This window comes from Crotalus tigris, unplaced genomic scaffold (assembly GCF_016545835.1).
Source record: "Crotalus tigris isolate CLP2741 ecotype Arizona unplaced genomic scaffold, ASM1654583v1 scf7180000017674.1595824, whole genome shotgun sequence".
In the NCBI taxonomy this organism is placed as follows: Eukaryota; Metazoa; Chordata; class Lepidosauria; order Squamata; family Viperidae; genus Crotalus; species Crotalus tigris.
Window position 1 is genome coordinate 818,272 of NW_024096559.1, and position 19,335 is coordinate 837,606.

The window sequence follows — 19,335 nt, forward strand, 5'->3', positions numbered from 1 at the left end:
TTTCCCTTCGGAAACGAAATGCCTTCAAACCTGCAGAACGAGATGAGCAATGTACTCCTATTCCGAGTCTTTGGCTGTAAAAGAAATGGCCTGCTAATTAATATTTCCAATGAAGAGAATATTTGTAGCTCAGGATTGAAATGAAGGGTCCTTGGTGGTAACATCATCAGTGCTCCCATCAGTGCATCATCAGTACTGATGATTTACTTAGTTAGGGTAATGAAACGTCTGTAAGAAAACAAGCTCAGAGAACACCAAGGACCCCTCAATAATACTTAATATTCAAAGCACTCCATGCAGTGATGGGATTCAGCCAGTTCGGCAGAACCGGTAGGTAGTTTTCATTGCCCAGGCCCAGAATGGACTTCCAGAAATGGCATCCACCAGAACTGGTATAGGGTTTTCTGCCTGAGCAGGGGGTTGGACTAGATGACCCCCAAGGTCCCTTCCAACTTTATTATTATTATTATTATTATTATTATTATTATTATTATTATTATTATTATTATTATTATTATTATTACTGGTTGTTCACCTATTTGAATTCCACCATTGACTCCATGTATGTGCTTTGAGTAATCCTTGTTCTGTAGGGAGCTCAAGTATTGCTGTCCTCATTTTGCTAAGAAGACTGAGGCTTAGAAAACCAGGGCTTACTGGCTTACCTCAGCTGGTCAAAGGGAGGCCTGAAGTGGGGCCCAAGCTGAACAACTGATTCCCCCGGCTCATAGTCTTGGAGGCCCTTCAGCCTGAGCTTCTGCAAGGACCCACAGAGGTCCTTGCAGAACCTAGCTGGTTCCTACAGAGTTCCAGGTCACTGTTTCCAATCGCTCTAGCTTGAGATGCATTTCCCTCAGCTTGGGATCTCTCAGAGAAAAGGAAGGTCTTTTCTCTGAAATGTATAAAAAAAGAAACAATACATCAGCAACTTTGTCCATTCAACATCCAGAAGAAACTTGCCATGTCTTGTCCAATCACTGTGACATCCCACACCCTTGCTTTATTCACCCTTTGTTGACGCTTCTGAGACTGACAGGACAGAGACTATTGCTGGTGAATGGATTTATAGGATACTCGTGTCTACAGGCAGACTCAGCCATTGGCAGGGTTCCTGTTTGTGCAGATCTTTGGGATTTCAAAGATCTGTTTTTTCAACATGATGCCCTGTATAGATTTTAGTGTAGGACTGTTGTGAGACGAGAGGATCAGTCTAAACAATGGCTCCCTATCTCCACTTTTAAAGGAATTGGTCTCATATTTTATTTTAAAAAGTTGATTCCATCTCTCTCTCTCCCTCCCTCCCTCCCTCCCTCTCCCTCTCCCACACACACCACACACACACACACATACCAAGCCCTCTAATTAATACAATAGGTCCTTTCATAGAATTACACTGAGGATTCATGCTGTTACTCAGTCTCTATGGTTGCCACAATGGTGCTACCCTGAATGTTTATGCAGCAGATGTGTGGGCATCTGCAAAGGAAAATCTGCATACAAAAATATCTATATGTTTGGAATGTACATGAAGACTATAGTTGTGTAAGGTACAGGGACATATGATAAATTCTTATTTTTCTTTTCTGATGTTTAATGAATTTGCAAATGGTGCTGTTACTCCCAACTGCTCAAAGTGTTGGATTTTGAATAAGTTTTAGCCAACAGCAATGTCGTGCCATGATCTGATAGTATTTTATAGTAAACACATCTTGAATTCCTGCTTTTGTTTTCTTCTTTTCTGCTATGAAAAGCAAAGGCAGAATCTGAAAACCCATACATTTTCTACACAGGGACCATGTCACTGCAGTATTTTATTCAACTAAAAATAATTTGCAGTGAACTTGATGGTGTTACAGGAGAGAGATGTGCACAAATACTAAATTTAGAGTTCTTAGATGCAAATCTACGAGGGCAGAGTGTTAAATGAAGAAAGCAGAATAAAAGCATAAAATCACCATGGGGGAGATATTCACCATGTATTATTTCACTTCAAATTTGTCACTGCTGAATCTTGGTTTTCACTTAAAAAAGCACAGATAATGTATATTTCATCATCTTAAGCTATAATGTAGGTGAGAGTAAGAACGTGTGTATGTGTGTGTATACACACACACACACACACACACACACACATATATATATATATTCATTAATTCAGCTTATACTGAATTTATACCATTTTTTCTGTTCAGATAAGTATGGCAATTAGCAAGTTTGCAAAACTACAAAAGATTAATATTAAAAGATTAAGTAGTACCATAACACAAAACCAATTAAGAGATTGATTAAAAAGTACATCTTCAGAGACTTTCCAAATACAGAAGGAGGGTCCAGACAAAACTCCTTAAAGGTGGTACATTCTGCATCCTTGGAGTAATGCAAGTAGTGCATCCATGTATGTTATAGATAAGCCTCTGACAGCAGAGCATCTTCAAAAGGCCTCTCTTGTAGATCCTTAGGAGTGGACAGATTTGAAAAGAGAATGGCAGTCCTTCAGATAGTTGCCCTAATCATTTTAGAGGTTTAAAAGTTCAGTATAAAAACCTTAATTTATCATCTGGCAAACAGAGTAGATATTTCCATATTGGCATCATCATATGATCCTTTTAACCTTTATTATTTATCATCATCATATGATCCTTTTAACCTTTAGCAGACTTGCTACACTGCAACCTCAAGACACTTTTCAAGGATAGATCCATATATAATGCATATTGCAATAATTAAGGCGGGATATTAGCAAAGCGTGGACCAGATCTGACATGCCCCAAAGTTACCTAGTAGCTTATATATCTGAATAAGAATTTGAATTCAGATCCAACTTTACATAACACATATATTAAGTTTATATTAAGTTTGTGTTGGAGTTTATAGGACACTATAATTATCCTTGTACTACACAAGGGGGCGCTGAGGGACAGTAGCTTCAGTTGTGAAGCAATTATTTCCTTACTTGATTATATTATTTCTGGACAGTTCCTAGGCAGATTTCTTGAACTTGGAAGAAAAAAAAAAACAAAAACCTCAGAATTCAATTCCTGTAAAGACCAAGTATTTTTCCAAGGAAAAGTGCTGGCAAATGAGAACTCATTTTACTGCTACCTAAACATGAGGCAGCTGTCTTTATATTTCCTTGTCAGACAGCCTCTCAGATCCAATATATCCCCCACCCTATGCTTGAATGCACAGAAAGGTTCCTGCAACACACTCTAACCTACTTTTGCTCCCAGCAAAACAGGGCAGGGAAAACCTCCCTTCCACTCGCTGGATTTTGAGAGCTTGCAGCTCTTAGTTAATGGGTTTGTCTGATGCGCTCCTGCAGAGTCTGGCTCAGAAAATGCTGGACAAACTGGAAAACAGCTGCAAGCAGGTTTGGCTGCAGGTTGAAAGATGAGCCAGCATGCTTTCATCATAGATTACAATATCTGTCCCGATGAAGCAGAAGTGATCAGATTCTGGTTTAGGCTAGCATTCCTAAAGTGATCATTGTTGTTCTTGTTTTCCGGTCTGCAAAGTGATTGGAACTCTGTGTAATTAGATATTCTGTACCAGCCTGGCCATGTCTTTAGTAAGCAGACAATAGTGTAGTATTTTTGAGACTAATTCCTGTACTGTTAACTTCACTTGTAATTATCCACTAAGCCCCTAGGAAGCATAAGAATTTAGGAAATATATGTGTTAAGAATACATTTAATGGAATTGATCAAGTATCAATGATTATTTCAACCTAAAAGCTGATGGATACACAGCATTGTTTTGAAATCTATGCATCTAATGTTTGCATGCAGGCTTCCGTTCCCATAGTAGTGAAGTCCTTCAGCCTCCCCTTACATAGGGGAGCCCTGAGGAGGCCTTGTGGGAAAGTGATGGGGCTTTATACCGACATTTTTGTACTGCATTTTGGGCAAAACATGTAAGGAATTCCTATCTCGATTGGAACAGGATGTTAGCTGTTCCTTTCGTATCTATCCAGAGGTATATCAAATATTCTCACTGCAGTTCTAAGCACACAACCTTCAAGTCATTTATTTTGTAGAAACATAAGTGTTGTTAATAGCTTTATTATAGTTTTTACCAGTGTCAGATTTGTTACAACATAATTTTAGCAATTATATTCTTCCATGTTTTGTGGAATAGAAAATGTATGTGTCATGAGTAATCTGTGACATTAAATGCTATGGGTAGTGGTTATATTCTTCAGGGTGGCCAGCCTGCCTGCCTTCTTCATATCAAACCTTTGGATACAGACCTAATATAAACTATAATGATATGAAGGATATCTAAGCTTTCTATGGCAGAAATGGCTTCCATGATAATGAAGAGTGGGCAGGTTCTTCCAAGGGAAAAGGGTGCTTTTGGCCATAAAGGCTTGAAACACGCTTTAAGGTTTTTAAAAGCACATTGTTTTAAAGGGAGATAGCAGAGCCAATACAAACGTGCTGTGAGAGGGAGCATGTAACGCTGCTTGGCCCTGATGTATTCTCCTCTGCTGACTTACTTGAGAGTAATGCGTCCTGTCTCTTTATTTCCCCAACTGCAGAGTATAGCTAAATCGTTATCAGTGGTTAATTAATAAGTGTCTTTCAGCATACGAGGTGGGAGGCTGAGCTGAGGGAAGATAAGAATAATGAGTTGTTTTGCTGCGTCTGGCTGACTCAACCAGCCGGATTCAGCACAGAATGGAGGGAACTGGGAAGAGAGGAAGATGCATTCTGCTTCCTTTTCTTCCAATCCATTTTGATCTAGGTCCCACTCCCTATAGATTGTAGTCTTTCCCCATTACAGTCTCCAGGTGGGGTGCAAGCATGGGTGCTTCTTCCGTTCGTCCCTTTGCTAGCGAGATTTTTTATGTTCGTGTTTTCCCTGTGTCCTCCAGCTGCCCTCTGATTCCATCCCCCGCCCTCTGGTTCAGATTTTTCCTGCAGCCACAAGAGATGTATTTTGTGAGCGTTGTTGGCGTCAGCTTCTGTATGTCAGAAAAGGAGGGGTGGGTGAGTTGTAGCAGTTCCAGTCTCCTCACACCACAAGCAGCTGGGAAAGCTGAACTTAGCAGTGGGCATCTGCATGGGGAAGCTGCTGCTTTTGTAGTCTGACATATACTACGTGCCTCTTGTTGTGTGGGCTTGTGAAAAAGGAGTTCTGTATAGTCCTGTCCTAAGCAATCTTGTGCCCTGCTCCTCCAAGTTTGTGAATGGTTTTAATGTTATGGACGAGCATACCATAAAATAAACTAGACATTCATAAAACAGGGATTAGAGGTCTTATATTTTTAGAATCTTGCACTCTGTAAGGAGAATTTAATTCCCTCATTTGCTTTTTAAAAAAGATAAGAAATTTGTGGATGAGGAAATTCTGATAGCTGTAGCTGAAAGAGTAAGGGTCTGCAAGAGATGTGTTTTTGATTTCCCCCCTCTTATTAAGAGAAAAATGCAAATTGTTGTCAGCTACAGTTTTTCCATGTTATTGTTATAAAAGAATTGCTAATATTAATAGAAATGCATCAGGAAGAAATACTGTTAGACTGCATAAATGAAGTACAACAATTTCATAAGCCCTTCTCAGAGTGGATCCATCCCATAATTCCCCTCCATACCAACTGGGCATAATCAAGTTAGTTCAACACATCTGAAAAGCAACAGGCTTAGGGATAGTGTCTTGTATTAATAAAATAACCTAAGGGGACCATAGCTACACATAAGATCTGATTGATCTTTCATAGAAATTGTCATTATAAACTCATGATAAAAGCTATGCTAGAAAATTGCTGCCAGTCCAAGTAGACCAGTTTGCGCTGACTTCGTATAACACATCTACATTTAGTAAAAAAAAACACAATAGAGCTCTATCTTTACTACAGCAGGAGATAACCTGATTTTCACTTCATTTTGGACATTAACTCCCTTTGCCCAAATCAATATGACCAATTATAAAAGGTTGTGGGAGTTGTAGTATTAAATATGCGAAGGGCACGATTGCTTACTCTTGCTTTATTGGAACCAACAAAATTGCCACATTACTGTGAATGATTGTGACACTTCAGCTGATCCAAAAATAGCTATTATCACCCCCTCCCTGTTTTTGAATTGGCTGCTCATGCACCAACACAGCTATCTATTCCATACATCCAGACAATTATTTGTAGAGATTTCCCTCTTCATAATGCTATGAAGGAGAGCCAGTTCTGTGTAATGGTTAAAGACATGGGATTAAAAACCAGGGTGCACTAAATTCTAGCCTTGGATTAGTTTAGCCTAGCCATGAAGCTAGCTGGTAACTTTGTGCTAGCCATTCTTTCTCAGTGCTACAAAGACAACAACAACAAACCACTTTTGAAAGTGTTGTCAAAAAGATTGCATGGACTTGTCCAAGCATTGCCTGAGTCAAGATTGACTCAAAGGTACACACATACACACAAACAAACAGCTAAAAATATTCCTCATTCGCTATACACTTAACATGAAATATGCTGCTGCATGCACCGGTGAGGGCCAATAATTTTCAAAGGAAAACAGAATGATAAAAAAAGTTGAAATGTGTAGTTTTGAGGACAAAACTCAGCAGCACTTTTTCGTGCGGCTGCTGATAAAAACAGGATTGCCAACATGATCGCCAACATCCAATAACGGATACGGCACAACAACAACAAGAAGAATTTTTGAGGATGGGGAATAATGGGTGGGTTCTTCTAAAACAAAATAGCTTGATACTTTTGCCAGAATAGGACACTTGGTTCAATGCAGACATACTCCTTTGTCATTACAGTAGATTTACAAAAACACAAACCAGATTTTGGAATATAATTAGGACAGATTGAGAGTCATTCCACTGTCTTTTAAATAACAGAACTGGCTATCTACAGGTTTACAGCTACTTAAAACTGCTGGTTTTCTGTCCCCTTACTCAGCAGATCAACCTTGGGTGTTCCCAGATCCCCCCAGGTTTTCATTGTTATAGTATAGAAACAAAGCCTGGTAACATTGGGAGGAAAGTTTCACAGATTCCCACACCCTAGTTAAGAAGACAGAAGTATACAATTTTATTTCTTTTATGGCAACTAAAGAGAGCTCTGATTCTGTAGCAGAGAATATTCCAGTACTGTATTCCTAAAGATGCACAAGAGCACGTGGAGCCTATGAGTGGGCAGTTGTCTAATTCTGTTACCATCCCTTTAATTCTTTATAGATTAGGAATGGTGACACCAGAGACTTGCTGTTCAGTTTAAATCCTTGTGTTAACAGCTCTTTCCCAGGATGCTTGTTCTCCAGATCTACCGATTTGTATGTCTCTATATACACCCATACTCTTCCTGTTCTTCCTGTTACTACAGTTCAATTCTCTGACAATAAATAATAAATGGCATATTAAATGGTATATACATGCCTCCACACTGATCCCCAAAACAGGCTACTCTACATGGTAGTCAAAGGCCCATGGCCACACAATCTTAACCTCCAAGAACTACTCTTCATTTCCATTAAGAATTTGTTTCATTGGTACCATGTTCTTATTTTGATAGATCCTAGATCAGGCCAGGAGCCAATCCCCCTCTCCCTGTATAGCTTTGTATGCCTTTTTTCTGTTTAAGGAATTTTTCTTTATTGCTGGTATTATAGCAGTCAGTTGCCCATTGTCTGATAGTCACCATTCTACTAAGCACCCTTGGTCACTAGAAACCCATTTTAGCTTGTCTCTGTGCAATAAGCCTTTTGTGATATTCTTTTCTGTTCCTTATTGCATCAGCCTACATCAGTCTAAATTCATTCTATGACAGAGGTCCTCAACCTTTTGGGCACCAGGGACTGGTTCCGTGGAGAAAGGTTTTTTCGTGGACAGGAGGGTGCGTGGGTTTGTGTGCTGCCTGAATCCCACAGATGAGGCTTTGCTTGTTTGTGCAGACTGGTTGCTGGTATGCCGCGGACCGGTACCGGTCCACGGACCGGGGGTTGGAGACCCCTGCTCTATGACAATCACACATTTGTAAAATCAAAGAATTGATGTTTTGTCATATAGTGAAACTTATCAGCACCCATCATCTTTTCTAACTACATGTTTCTCCGTTTCAAATTAAGCCCTTTCTGTTTTCCCAAACAATTGCTTTTAAGCACACGCATTCCCTCACTTCCCACAAGATGCTTCACATTGAAGCTAGCTTGATGGCCCATGCACAACAAATTACAGGTAGTCCTTGACTTATGACTACAACTGAGCCCAAAATGTCTGTTGCTAAGTAAGAGTTAAGTGAATTTTGTCCCATTTTACAACCTTTCTTGTCACAGTTATTAAATGAATCACTGCAGTTGTTAAGTTAGTAACGTGATTGTTACGTGAATCTGGCTTTCCCATTGACTTTGCTTTTAATAAGGTTGCAGAAGGTTATCACATGACCCCAGGATACTGCATCATCATAAATATGAGTCAGTTGATCATGTGACTCTGGGGATGCTGCAACAGTCGTGTGAAAAATGATCATGTCACTTTTTTCAGTACCATTGTAATTTTGGTCACTAAATGAACTGTAAGTCGAGGACTACCTGTACTCTATTTCTTATCCTTTGATAACCTGACAGTAGTTGGAGCCAGGTTGCAAAAGGACACAATGGGTCAAGGAAGTGCTGGTTTAGCTCCTCAGCCACTGTGTGGCTCACTCAGTTCCTTTCTGTCATCCTGACATCTGTTGTGAAATAGAATGAGGCAATGGAGAATCGTATCCAGGGTGCCTTTACTTAATCGCAAAACAAAACCCTTTCCAAACCGAAGTTGCCTGAGGCTAATCATCCTCGTCGTATTTCCTGGCGAAGATTGTCCAGAGTTTGAGAGCAAGCCCAGCCCTAAGGGGAGGAGGGTACAACCGTACGTGTGTGCATGCAGAGCATTCGCTGAACCCGCAAGAGTCCATAGCCTTAGACTGACCTCCACTGGCAATCCCAATCCCTACGTCGCCTCCTCGCAGAAGGAAGTAGACCTTATCTTGGTATTCGTTGCAGGGCTTCTTCCGCCTCAGCAGCTTCGCTTTTGCACGGGGAGGGCGATCTCGGACCGACTCGCTCTTCCTTTAGGCCGCGCGTCTCCTCTGGCGGCGGAGGTGGCGCTCGCGCCTCCTACTCCATCTTCAGCGCTGCTCTCGAGGGCGGGCGGGCGTTAGGACCTGGTGGCAACGGCGGCAGTGGCGGAGGCTGCCGTCGACCGTGGTCCCGGCGCTCTCTTGGTCCTTCGCAAGCTGGCTCGGCTTCCTGGCCAGGGACGACGACGACGACCAAGAGTGTAACAACGACAACGGCCGCCTGGCCTGGCTCCGGCCTGCCTTTGCCTTCGCTCGCCTCGGCCGGCGGCTCCTTCCGCTCGCCGGCCCCGGCCAGGTTGCCCCCGCAGGGCCCGACCTCGCTCCTCGGTGGGCCATGTGAGGGGAGCCGGCTGACACCTCCCACAGGTGAGGGGAAAGAGCTCCTCCAGGAGGCCGCGGGGCGCCTGGGACGCGGCCCCGTTTTTTTTCTGAGAGGAAGTGAGGGAAGGAAGTTTGGGCCCGGATCCCTGAGGAGGAGGAGCGGCGGCAGCGGCGGCAGCAGCGCTACTTCGGCAGAGCGGGCGAGGGGTCTGGCGACCGCCGGGAAACGACTCCGTCCTCGCCCCGCACGGTGAGGAAAGGCGCGGGGGGTGGGTGTGAGGGGAGAGCGGTAATGGCCCCGGCGGGATGGGAAGTCCTGGCGGCCATCCCTCAGGGGTGGGGAGGAGAAGGGCCGGGCGAGAGCTGCCTCCTGGGGAAGGAGTCGGTGCGAGACGTTTTCGTGGGAAAGCCCAGCCGGGTGGGGTAGAGCCAGGGCGGCTGCGCTTCTCCCGTGTTAAAGGGCGGCTGGGACGCGGCTCTTGTAAGGGTTTGGCGGGGGGGGGAGGGGGAAAAAAAAAAGACCAACGAGCTTTCTAGGGGTGAGCGAGGGAAGGTCGGCGGCGGCGAGCGTTGGGAAGCCGGCCGGGAGGCCTGGCCTGGTGGGGAAGAAAAGGCGAGGGAGAGTATCATTAGCCACCACCGCAGCCTCGCCTGTGAAGCGAAGAACCCCGAAAACTTGGGCGGTGGGGGTGGTGTTTCCGCACTTTCTGCGCGGGGGGGGGAGGCCAGTGATGGGCCTCGAGCGGGGAGTTTGAGACGCGAGCGAAGAACTCCCATCTTTTCGCTGCTTTTGAAGAAAGGAGGCGGAGGGCTGCGGGGAGAGGGCTCCCGGGGATGCAGGAAGAGCGTTATATCCGACGAGGTTGGGAAGTCTTTCTTGGAGGGAGGGGGGTAGGTGGGAGGAGGTGGCCCAGCCGAAGAACCTCGTCTAACTAAGCTTTTTTGGATCCTTCCCTGCTGGGAAGAAAATGGCTTTGGAAAAGAGATACGGGTAAAAAAAAGAGCGAGGCACGGGACCCGGAGCTTCTGTATTGGCTGGTCGGCGTCCGTTGCTGCCTCGTGTGTGATTGGCGCTGGCAAGAGGAGCTTTTTTTTGCTGGACATATGAGAGAAAACCTGGGTTTCTTGCCGGTAGCAGAGCTTGAGATTCTGGCATCATCGCTGGCATACTTAGTGGGGGAGGTGCAGTCTGATGCCGGGGAATCTCCTTTTTTCCATGGGCGTATCTTGCCTGTGAGAAATAGTGTTGCCTGTAGATAATCTGAGGTGATATTTAGTGGCGATCTCTTAAATTCTTGGACAGGCCAATATACCTGTTTTTGGAGACTGAGAGAATAGTTCAGGTAGATAATGGCTAAGGCTGAGAGTCTTTTGTGTGGGTGGAGGTGGGATGCAAAGCGTAGTGAAAGAGCCTTAAGTGGCTCTAGGGTGAATGAATGCTCAGAGCTGTTGTTTTCCCTTGCTGAATCACGTGTGCTGAACCTGATGCAAACAATCCTTTTCTTCTACTCCCTCCCCCATCCTTGCAGGAAGTTGCCTGGAAATGGCAGCTGTGTTTGTTGCTTTTTGAAATTTTCTTTTTAACCAGAAATGGTTTCACTTTATAGCTTTCTCTAAGCTCCTTGATTAGATTGTCCCTGTTTCTCTGTAAGGAATTAAGGAAGTAAATAAAATTCATGCAGTTTGAAGATATTGCCTTTTAAAAATATTATATAAGATTTAGGCAGTCATATGCATATCTTTTAATCTAGCAAAATGGCAAATCCTACAGTGTGATCCACATCTAGCGACTTGCTCAGAGACGCTAACCCTTTTCATGTAGACATATATTTCTGTACTTAATTAAAATTAAATTTAAAGGATTAACTGCTATGTTTCTCAAACATAAATATTTTCTTATGGCTTCCTATTTGGAGTTGTTTTTAAGAGAGAAGAACATAACCTTGCATAAACATAGCTCCAAAGATTTAAATGATTTTTAATGATTTTCAATAAAAATATACTTTAAATAATAATAATAATAGTAGTAGTAAAGTTGGAAGGGACCTTGGAGGTCATCTAGTCCAACCCCCTGTTCAGGCAGGAACCCTACACCATTTCGGACAAATGGCTGTCCAGTCTCTTCTTAAAAACTTCCAGTGTTGGAGCATTTACTGCTTCTGGAGGCAGGCTGTTCCTCTGATTAATTGTTCTCACTGTCAGGAAGTTTCTCCTTAGTTCTAGGTTGCTTCTCTCCTTGATTAGTTTCCACCCGTTGCTTCTTGTCCTGCATTCAGGTGCTTTGGAAAATAATATTTTCCAAATAATTTACATTTGAAGTGAAGAGATACTGAAACCCTTTCATTGGTGTCTCAGCAGGTGGCAGCACTTGACTTGACCTTGACTTAGTCTGATTTCAGGAGCTAAACAGTCAAGCCTGGCTCTAATTTGGAGGGACTTTCAAAGAATGCCTATGCTTTAAGCTAGACTAGAGAGTCAGAAAATAATTCCGGGCAAAGATATTAACGAACTATTGTTACATTGCTGCTAAGAAAACTGCATAAAAACTGTATAAATATGACCAGGAATTGAGCTCAAATTGAAAAGGAGTCTTAATTCTTCATTGATATCTATTAGAGGAGGGGTGTCGAACTTGCAACATTACATGACGTGTTGTGTTGCGACGTATCATGACTTTTTCCCCATTGCTGGCAATGGGGTGGGCGTGGTTTCAGCATGACGCATCCGGCTCGTGGGCCGGCAGTTTGACACCGCTGTATTAGAGGGTGCCCTAAATTGGGCTTTGTACTAACTAAACTATATCCTTTTTTATTTATTATTACAGTTTTTAATATTTTACATATGCTCTTCAGTGCATAAATTTGGAGAATAACCAGGAATATATAAATGCATGTAAATGATCTTACATAGGAAGACAGACTTGAACACTGGGCGCTATCTAACAAAATGAAATTCAATGGTGAAAAAAGTAAGGTTCTACATTTAGGCAAGAAAAACCAAATGCACAGGTATAGTATAGGGGGTACCTTGCTCAATAGTAGTAACTGTGAGAGGGATCTCAGAGTCCTTGTGGACAATCACTTAAATATGAGCCAGCAATGTGCTGCAGCAGCCAAAAAAGCCAACACAGTACTAGTCTGCATTAAGAGAGGGATAGAATCAAGATCACGCGAAGTATTAATACCACTCTACAATGCCTTGGTAAGGCCACACTTGGAATACTGCATCCAGTTTTGGTCACCACAATGTAAAAAAGATGTTGAGACTCTAGAAAGAGTACAGAGAAGAGCAACAAAGATGATTAGGGGACTGGAGGTTAAAACATATAAGGAAAGGTTGATGGAATTGGCTATGTCTAGTTTAATGAAGAGAAGGACGAGGGGGGACATGTAGCAGTGTTCCAATATCTCAGGGGCAGCCACAGAGAAGAGGGAGTCAAGTTATTTTCCAAAGCACCTGAAGGCAGGACAAGAAGCAACGGATGGAAACTAATCAAAGAGAGAAGCAACCTAGAACTAAGGAGAAACTTCCTGACAGTTAGAACAGTTAATCAGTGGAACAACCTACCTCCAAAAGTTGTGAATGCTCCAACACTGGAAGTTTTTAAGAAGAGACTGGACAGCCATTTGTCTGAAATGGTATAGGGTTACCTGCCTGAGCAGGGGGTTGGACTTGATGACCTCCAAGGTCCCTTTCAACTTTTATTATTATGGATCATCGCACAGTCAGCCAGATGTTCAGACTGGATTTGGCATTTTGTCTACCTATCGAGTCCTTACCCAGGACCTGAGATAGGCAGATGTGGGTGTTTGATGGTATTACAGATATCGTCGCAGGATGGAAGCAGTTCCTAGTAAGGCCGCCTTTTGCAATTGATTAATAGCGAATTTATCAATGCCCATGGTCTTCAAGTGGTGCTCCCGTTGTTTGGGATTACACCCAAGGAGCCTATTACTATTGGTACTACCCTTGCTTGCTTTTGCCACAGTCTTTCTATTCCTATTTGTAGGTCTTTGTATTTTGTTATCTTCTCCAGTTCTTTCTCGTCTATTCTGCTTCTCCAGGCACTGCCACGTCCACTATCCAGACTTTTTTGTCTTTCTTATCGACAATTGTTAAGTCTGGGGTGTTATGTTGCAGGTGCTTGTCTGTTTGAATTCTGAAGTCCCAGAGCAGTTTAATTTTATCATTTTCTATGACTTTCTCTATTTTATGATCCCACCAGTTTTTGCTTACAGGCAAATGATATTTTTTGCAGATCTTCCAATGCACCATTGTTGCTACTTTGTCATGCCGCTGCTTGTAATCAGTCTGTGCAATCTTCTTGCAACAGCTTACCAAGTGGTCCACTGTTTCTTCAGCTTCTTTGCATAGGCGGCACTTACTGTCTGTTGCTGTCTTCTCAATTTTGACTTTGTATGCATTTGTCCTTAAGGCTTGGTCTTGTGCAGCCAGAATTAGTCCCTCGGTCTCTTTCTTCAATTTTCCTGCTCTTAGCCATTGCCAGGTCTTATTATTATCTGCTTTCCCAGCTATTTTTTTCACGTATTGGCCATGTAGTGCTTTGTCTTCCCATGCCTCTATTCTGTTCTTCATTTGGTCTTTCTTGTAGGCCAGTTTGGTCTCTCCAGTAGTCAGTAAGCCTTCCTGATATACTAATTTCAGTGCATCTTCATCATAGTTCTTCAGATATTCTTCCAAAGCCATTTTTTCTTCTTCAACCATCATCATCATCATCATCATCATTATTATTATTATTATTATTATTATTATTATTATTATTATTATTATTATTATTATTATTATATCGGGATAGGTAATGTTTGGAGAAAACTATTTTTCTTCCCAGCAATTTTTTATTATTATTTCTCAGCAAAGGAAAAATGGTTTTGTCAGCCTGAAGTATAATTTCAAGTAATTTAAAGCCTAAATATACCTGTTTAAATTTCTGCATGAAAATTCAATAATACAGCTAATACTGCTAAAGGTAGCCCTTGACTTATGACCACAATTGAGCCCAAATTTCTGTTGCTAAGCCAGTTGTTAAGTCAATTACAACTCATTTTACGAACTTTTTGCCACAGTTGTAAAGCAAATCACTGCGGTTGTTAAGTGAATATGGTTTCTCTCATTGAGTTCGCTTGTTGGAAGCCAGGTGGAAAGGTAACAAAAGTGATCACATGACTCTGGGACGCTGCAGTTGTCATAAATACATTCCACTTACCAAGTGCCTGAATTTTGTTCAAGTGATCATGGGAACGCTGTGACAGTTTTAAGTGTGAGACCAGTTGTAAAGCAACTTATACTTTTTTCAGTGCCATTATAACTTCTAACAGTCACTAAATAAATGATTGTACATTGAGGACTACTTGTACCATAATTGTACACTAATAAATGAAACGTCACTGAAGCAATGTTAGAATAGTTTTCCCTTATACCCTAACAAAAATCCAAATGAGAGCTAACACAGAATTATTTTCTTTCACTTTGTTTTGCTCCTAAGCCCAAACTTCTCAGTCTGGTTTGGCCTGAATGCTCATTTCTTTTTTCTTTGCCACTTGACTGAAAAATGGCAGCTCTGTCCTTCTTTTCTACCTGGCTTATCACATATTTGTGGAGGGGAATTACATTACTTTTGTTTATCATCACTGGTATGCATGCTACTGGTTGAGAAAATACTAGCCCAGAATAAGCAATTTTCTTATAGGTAGTTGTTAGTAGACCATTCCAGGTTATTTGTTTTCACCAAGCATTTTGAAGAGAATTGGTTTTGTGGGGCAAACACTTATAGGATTATTTTGTTAACAGTGGTAAATTATATATACTGCAAATAAAAGAAACCCCAAATTTCTTGAAAATTAAATTGAGCCATATTTTGAAATAGAGATGGAAAAACCCATGTGATCTAAACTCCTTTCTTTGTAGCTTTGTGGTGTGATATTTTTTTTATTTTTATTTTTTGCAGGAAGTGCAAATCATAATCAAAGTTGGAAATCTTAATCATCAATTCTGTATTCCAGGGATTGGAATCTATGGTTCATGGGCCAGATGCAGCCACCACCTGAAATCAACTTGTCTATAGTCCCCAAATGAAATACATCCCCCAGCCCACAAGAGAGAAAGGAAGAGCAGCTATTCACGGACAGTGACAGGTCACCACCTCCGACAGCTGGTTTGGTGACAGTATCACCAGCTGCCCTGGCATAGGTGGAGCAACAAGTCCCCTAGTTAGAACAAACTGTGAGGCAGAAAAGGAGAAAGAAACAACAGTGCGGCAGCATGGCCTCTGGCTCCTATGGAGAGGAAGATTGCCAGCTTTTGTCCTATCTAGTACAGGAGTATAGACAGCATCCTTGACTGGTGGCCATGCAGCCTCTGTTTAAACAGTTTCAGTGTAGAAGAATCTATTATCTCCAATCTCTTCTGCTGTTGAATACTTAGGAAATTTTTCCTGGGATCCAATCAAAATCTCCTTGTAATTTAGATCTATTTCTTGTCTTTTTGAAAAACTTTGAACAATTTTGTCCTGTCTTCTATATAAGAGGCCTTTTTATAATTGAAGATAATTATTGTGCCTTTTTGCAGTTTTCTCTAGGCTAACCATACCAACTGTTCCTCATATGCTCACTTTCCAAGCATCCTATTATTTTGATTGTTGTTCTTGATATATTCCAGTTTGTTAGTGTTCTTCCTAAAATTTGAACATAATCTAGATACAGTCAACCAACTGTTGACACAACAAGAATTGCATGTAGAATTGCACCTGCTCTGCTACATAGTATGGTGTTCTCCCATCCTATACTGATGCCTCTGATTTTTTTCCTATCCAGTGGAGGATTTTGGATTTGTCCCTTTTGAAGTTCATCTTACTGTCCTCTACTCAGTGTTTCAAGTTGTCAGGATGGATCTTGTTACTAACTTGTAAACCATCCCTCCCCAGCCCCATCCATCTTTGTCCGGTCTGCATTTTCCTTATTACACTCACTTTCCATTTCCCAAATTTTCTCTTTTTTATAGTACTCATTAAACTGGTGTGTGATGTACTTTCAATATTTTATTTTTATTTTATCCCAACCATTCTGCACTCTTTCACCAAGGGACTTCTCTTGATGAATGCTAAAATACTTCTCTAAGCTTTTGAAATTAATTAAATAGATGACTAGGTTCCAGTTTGTCTTTCTGTAATGTCATGAACCAGAAGATGACATGGTTACTTCCTTTCAAAGTTCTCACTGCTCATCCCTATTGGTTAGTATCACATTTAAAAGAATGGATCCTCTTATTTCTTCTTCAAACTTATGAAAAATAAAGACAAATAAACCAGGTGCCTTAAACTTTTAAACTTACATGTGGACAGCTACCCCCAGCCCCCAAGTTGGGAAATCCCCAAATTTTGGAGAGTTAAAAAAAGGGGGGGGGGCTCAAAATCTGTAGAAGAGCAGGCAGAACTGGGAGTGGAGTTAAACAAATCATCAGTTTAGAGTTGTTGAATTGCCACAAGCGATCCAAGTCCAGCCCTACTTGAGTTCTGTTGACCCTTATCTAGCGCCAATTTAGTACTGTTAGTTGACTAGATTCCTATTTAAGCTTTGAATGAATTTTCTATGCTGCAACTCTATTAATGGTCCTGATTCTTTACAGCTAACAAAATCTTGCTCCTTGCTCCATCTAACAACAATAACAAAAATGAAGCCCCAGGCTACAAAAAAGACATCCATTTTTTTTGAGATTTTTTTTAAAAGAATCCAGTTAAATAGATAAAGAGGTTTCATAGTTCATAGTGGCTGAGAACAGTTGTTGCCTAAAAAATTGTATGTTCTTTTTGTACGCTTTCATTTTGGATGTGGCATTATTGGTAAATTGCCTTGCACTGCACAAAGCTGATTATTGATTTTTAAGAAAGTTCTGACTTTCTATTACATGTCTGGGATTTTCCTTATCTTTCATACAAGGAAAGCTTCAATAAAATATTGTCTATCAGATATTTTCTTGGTTAAAAACCTGATATTGTGTAATACTTTTAAAATATGGAGTTGATGGGCATTTCAAGCTTTAGTTCTTTGTAATCTGGTCAGATCATTAGGATTTTTGCAAGACCAAACAGATCCTTTAACTACAATTCTTAAGTATCCTTTTTAAGAAATGCTAATTTTGCTAGAACAGGAAAGCATAACATTTCAAGACAAGTCTGGGGATAGGATTGGCCAGGAGAAAAGAGCACATTAAAATAAGTTCACACTGCTTAAATCAGGAATTCTCTGGTTTTTAGGCACAATTCCTTGTTTCTTTGAGGATGTGCAGGATTATATAAACTCTATAAATCATTTGTTAAAGCATAATTAAGAATGAAAAATGTTATAACTACACAAGAGTATGCCTCACCTAAGTTATTTGCAAATGCCATTCCTCTCCACATGGAAACAATTATACCTGATTAAATACTATGTGAAAGAAATACGGTGTTATCTCTTAGCCCTCTTTAGACTATCCACACTTTTATTACTACTACTCTTGTATATTTAAACATGAACTGTTACAGTGTCATAAAAGAAATATAGTTTTGATATAAATGAAGCCTCTTTGACTTACCAACTGTTCAGCATTATCCCAGTGTTTCTGTTTAACCACACACACACACACACACCCTTTACACTTTTTCCCCCTATGTTGACCACAATTAATTCAACCATTTTGCTTGGCCTTTTTTCTAGCAAGCCATTCTGCTTTCCCCTTTAATTACAATGCTTTCCTAGCACCTCCCTTCAACTCAACTCCCAGCTCTCTGTACTGGAACAGCAGTTGTTTTTTCTCCTGATATCCTGTCCCTTAAAGGGATATTCAAAGCAATGTGATGACTTAGGACACTTGTTGGGATATTATCCATTGCTTTTTTGAAGGGAAAACAGTAAGTGGCATAGGATGTCCTTAATATAGTTTTGGAAGATATACAGTAGGGAACAATATTTCCTGTGTTCCTTCTAGCTGTTGCCCTTTTCCCCTTTTCTTTGCAGTTATAGAAGTTTTTTAGTTTAGATGATAAAGCTTGATATGACATTGCAGGAATAGAAGGTCGTGTTTGTGTATGAGAAAAAAGCTCCCTAATGTGAGATTTATTGAATCTGCAAAGGAATAGTTATTTAGACCAGATCAACCACATGAATAGATTTCAGGATGGCAAGGAAAAATATATTCTAAAATTCTCTACATTTTTGTTTTCTCCCTTTAAAATTGTCCCCTTTTTAAATCACTCATCTCTTCCTATGCTTGTGAGTATATGAAATCCTCATAAGATTGTGCCTGAGAGTAAGGGCCCTTAAAACTTGGTTTTTTCATGTATTTGACTATGTGCAGATGATTTTCTGTGCCTTCTAGAATTGAGTGTGGAATCTGCTTGTCAAAAGAAATGCACATACCTAAAGAGAAAATTCCATGTTTTCCTATATATAGTTTTCACTCATCATTCAGCAACAAGAACAATCTTTTCTATCAATTTAATCTAGAATAGTTGGTCCTTTTTATCCCCATATTTTTCTGACAGTTTGCACTTTTATTTTTATATGTTTGGGTCATAGTATATTTATTCTGTTTACATTATTGCTACCAACAGCATCTTTTTGGTAGAAGAGCTTTTATTTAAGAAAATTAAAAGGTGAGGTATAAATTTTTCCACAACAGATGGCCTTTTTTGCTGTTTTCTTTGTCTTAGGGGGAAATACAGTGTAGTGTACACTTATTATTACTCCTAAAATTCTTGAAACAATATGGAACCAGTTTGTCTTTGAATCACATGTGGTAGAAATGTGTTTTGCCAGTATGGGAACCCAAAATACTTTCCAGCTTGCAGTTCTGAAAGCCTCTTTGTTTTATAATATCTCTGAATTTTCAGTCTACATAATTCTGTCCAGTGGCTTTCTCCAAATTAGTATAAGTTCATTCTCAATGATGGCCATTAA

General features: G+C 40.8%; 1 protein-coding gene across 10 annotated transcripts in view; it reads left to right on the forward strand.

Annotated features, from left to right (window-relative positions):
* BAZ2A (bromodomain adjacent to zinc finger domain 2A) overlaps window positions 1–19,335 on the forward strand; it is a 72,077-nt gene that overhangs the window by 8,116 nt on the left and 44,626 nt on the right. For 3 of the 10 annotated variants that reach the window (XM_039337335.1, XM_039337332.1, XM_039337333.1), the window contains exon 1: window positions 9,286–9,632. The exons of 3 other annotated variants lie outside the window; for them this stretch is intronic. The gene's annotated coding sequence lies outside the window, so the exon portion shown is untranslated. Of the gene's footprint in view, window positions 1–8,920; window positions 9,633–9,815; window positions 9,820–19,335 lie in introns of those variants that run through there. 4 more of the 10 variants (XM_039337331.1, XM_039337341.1, XM_039337342.1 and 1 more) reach the window with 3 other exon arrangements.